The sequence below is a fragment of the Nanorana parkeri genome, unplaced genomic scaffold, assembly GCF_000935625.1.
Source record: "Nanorana parkeri isolate BGI_ZX_2015 unplaced genomic scaffold, ASM93562v1 scaffold1771, whole genome shotgun sequence".
Lineage (NCBI taxonomy): Eukaryota > Metazoa > Chordata > Amphibia > Anura > Dicroglossidae > Nanorana > Nanorana parkeri.
This window is the reverse complement of record NW_017308039.1, coordinates 75394-79587: the sequence shown is the minus strand read 5'-3', so window position 1 is coordinate 79587 and position 4194 is coordinate 75394. Positions and strand designations below refer to the sequence as shown.

The following is a 4194-nucleotide window of genomic DNA, read 5'->3' as shown; positions in this document are numbered from 1 at the left end:
AATGGGTGTGGTTACGGGGGGTGTGGCCACTAAAGGGTGTGTCCACTGAAGGGTGTAGTCACTGAGGGGCACTGTAAAGCTTTCTCCTACAGGGCGCCTAAAGGCCTAAGGCCGGCTCTGCGTGGGATTGGCCCCAAATTTATTCTGCAGCAGGACAACGACCCCAAACATACAGCCAATGCCATTAATAACTATCTTCAGTGTAAAGAAGAACAAGGAGTCCTGGAAGTGATGGGTTGCCCCCCACAGAGCCCGGATCTCAACATCATGGAGTCTGTCTGGGATTACATGAAGAGACAGAAGGATTTGAGGAAGCCGACATCAACAGAAGATCTGTGCTTAGTTCCCCAACATGTTTGGAACAACCTACCTGCTGTGTTCCTTCAAAATCTGTGTGCAAGTGTACCTAGAAGAAGGCAAAGGGTTGTCACACCAAATATTTATTTGATTTGGATTCTTCTTGTGTTCATTTACTTTCCATTTTATTAATTGATACTAGGGCTGCAACAACTAATCGACATAATCGATTATAATCGATTATTGATAGATCAGTGATGGAAACCAAAGTATGAGAAATGTTTAATATACAATTTATTTCTGTTACATGACTGCAATTTAGCTTTCTTCTAAAACATCATCAAGCAATTCATATTATGTTCATGGCTGCAACATTCTCAGTTCTATGTGTGAAAAGAAAAAGGCATCGCAATGCTTTAAGTTTGCATGTGTGCATGAGAATGAAATGTTTTTAATTAATGCAACAATATGGAGTCAGTTGTATTTTGGAGACTATTCCCCCCGACATTGAGTCCTGTATGGCCTTTCCAGAGATCCGGCTTCTATGTTATAGTTTCCTTTGCACAATGTCTCTCTCTTATGAACCTCCAGGTAGGGGGGCAGTTTTATAAAACTCATCTTACATTTTGATACAGCTTCTCTCCTGTGTGAAGCTTTTAAAGCTGGATCATAGTTCATTTACATTTAGCACATTTGTTACATCCATTAGTTTGGCTTCTCCCCAGTGTGTGTAACTTCATGTTGCTGGACTTTTCCTTGTCACATTCTCCACATGGATTCCCTCCTGTGTTAGATCTGTGGTGTCCGGTAAGGTTTCCTCTTTGTAAGAAGCACTTTCCACATGTTGTACTCTTCAATGGTTTCTGTGCTGTGTGAGTCTTCTGGTGTTTAGGAAGACTAAAAGTGTGTGAAAAACAATTCCCAACATTTAAACAGCTTTCCCCCCTGTGTGAATCCTTTGGTGTTCAGCAAGTGTAAGCTTATAAAAAAAGCACATGCCACATTCTGAACATATAAATGGTTTATTTCCTGTATGAGTCCTCTGGTGTTTAGTAAGATTAGAATTTTCTGTGAAGCACTTCCCACATTCTGAACATTTAAATGGTTTCTCTCCTGTGTGGATCCTCTGGTGTATAGTAAGCCTAGAACTTCGTGTGAAGCACTTGTAACATTTTAAACATTTAAATGGCTTTTCTCCAGTATGAGCCTTCTGGTGTACAGTAAGTAAAATCTTTTGAGAGAAGCACTCACCACATTCTGGACATTTAAATGGTTTCTCTCCCGTGTGGATTCTCTGGTGCCTAGTAAGATGAGAATGTGCGGAGAACCTCTTGTCACATTCTGGGCATTTAAATGGTTTCTCTCCTGTGTGAATCCTCTGGTGACTCGAAAGACTAGAAGTTTGTGAGAAGCACTTGTCACATTCTGAACATTTAAATGGTTTCACTCCTGTGTGGCTCCTCAGGTGTTCAGCAAGATAAGTATTACGTGAGAAGCACTTTCCACATTCTGAACATTTATATGATTTCTCTCCGGTGTGAATCCTCTGGTGACTCGAAAGACTAGAAGTTTGTGAGAAGCACTTGTCACATTCTGAACATTTAAATGGTTTCTCTCCTGTGTGAATCCTCTGGTGACTAGTAAGATTAGAACTTCGTGAGAAGCACTTGTCACATTGTGAACATCTATATGGTTTCTCTCCAGTGTGAATCCTCAGGTGTTCAGCAAGATAAGAATTATGCGAGAAGCACTTTCCACATTCTGAACATTTATATGATTTCACTCCTGTGTGAATCCTCTGGTGACTAGAAAGATTAGAACTCCGTGAGAACCACTTGTCACATTCTGAACATTTAAATGGTTTCTCTCCTGTGTGAGTCCTCTGGTGTTTAGTAAGACCAGAATTTTCTGAGAAGCATTTGTGACATTCTGAACATTTAAATAACTTCTCCCCAGTATGAATCCTCAGATGACTAATGAGTTTTGACTTACGGGCAAAACTCTTCTGGCACACGAAACATTGGTGCAGCTTCTCAGTAACTTTGTTCATTTTGTGTCTCCGTTTAGCGGTCAATTTTTTTCCACAGTAGATGTTGAATGGCTAATTCAGGTCATTAATTACCTATATGAAAAGTGAAAATAAATGTTTACACACAATCTTAATATAAACAACAGACTGAGGTCAGATATTGAGTTTTGAGAGTTTAGAAATGTAAGACTTCCTAACTGCACACAGCAGATTTACAGTATGTAATAAATATTATCAGATAGTGGCAACGTTTTGGGGTCATGTAGGATACAATTATGTGAAACAACAAGAGCAGTAGAGGAGGACCACTCTGCAGTGCAATACCAGAGGTTGGCACTGGATCTAGCGGCTTTCCTCCAGATATGCTCAGGGGAAACCTCAGCTCTTTCAGGTCCAAGAAGACTAACGTCCTCTTGGAGCATGCCAGAAATCCTTTGGATGAAAGGTCAATGGATAGCCAAAGTCACCAGGCATTGGTTTTATGCCACTTTGCTGTCTTCATAAGGCCCTGAACAGGCCAAATTATTCTTGGATTTCCCCCAAGGGTGACTGACTTCTAAGTAGCATCTGGCAACTTCTGTAGCCTGGATGAGGGAGCTTGTTACTATTCAATGGACGAGTTAGAATAAAAAATGCAAGTGGCAAGTCTGGCTCCAGCCCTATACTGCCATCAGTACTACCAACTGGGTTAACTTGCCCCCAGTTTATCGATGTGGTGTAACATAGATGCCACCAAATTACATAAGGACACTATCCTATATGGTGGGAGCATGAGCAGTAGCCAGCTGCTGTAAATGTGGCACAAAGTTTACTGTTATAACATGGATGCTCGATAAAGAGGGAAGACATGTAAGAATACCCTGTGAGGCCCAGGGAACTCAGAAGAACAGTGCTTAAGCCGTGTAAGGGGTTGAAGGTTGACAAAATATAGGCTGCAATGAGTCTATAGAATGCCCAAGCCGTCACCGACCCGAACCTACGAGTAGTTTGCAGGAGGGAAGTAAGGTGCTGACATCATGGTACAACCCTTTAAACGACTTGTCATGGGCTTGGTGCTCTATTAACCAGCCACCCCTAAGTAGTTAGCCTGTAATTGTGTAGTTGCAGCCCAAGACATGTAGTCCGTTAGGGTTGCACTGAACTAAGTACTGTAAAGTTATACAATTGCCTAAAGTAGTAACTCAGGGATATTTCAATACTAAGATTACTAACTATATCACAAACCAGTGATACTAAAGAGTAAAACTGGTCGTTCTGTAGATAGTATAGTTACACAGTCCATAGAGAACGAACTGTAGATGCTGAGAGTCATACTACATCATAACAAACAATGCTTCCAACCAAGTGGTAATCAGCTATCCTGTACCTTTATGGCTATATAGATACACAAAGTATGAAATTAGATCACACAGTTACTGAGGTTCATAACTACGTGACAACCAATAATACTTTTACCAAGACGGGATTGGTCAGTCTGTAGATGGGGAGTTACACAAACCAACTAAGAAACAAACCCATTACCGATTCCTGGCTACATCATATCTGATGATGCATCACAAAAAAGTGGTAAATCCCGTCCTGTACAAGTACTCTCACAGAAGCAGTAAATTGGTTATGTCGGGGACAGTATAAATACCTACACATGAGGTATGTAAAAATACTGAGATCCGTAACAGCCTCATGAACCAAAGATGCTGTCACTAAAGCAGTTGTTTGGTTATTTTAGAGACAGTATAGTAATACCAGCTCACAAGGTATACACCAGGACAGAGATTCACTGCTACTTCATGAACCATGATGGTTCCACTAAATCAATGATTTGGTTATTCAGAGACAGTATAGCAATACCAATACATAAGGTATGCACA

The 4194-nt window shown here is 40.8% G+C and overlaps 1 pseudogene; it reads right to left on the bottom strand.

Moving 5' to 3' along the window:
• LOC108799616 overlaps positions 1-2347 on the bottom strand; it is a 47111-nt pseudogene extending 44764 nt beyond the window's left edge.
• Between the last annotated feature and the right edge of the window lie 1847 nt (positions 2348-4194).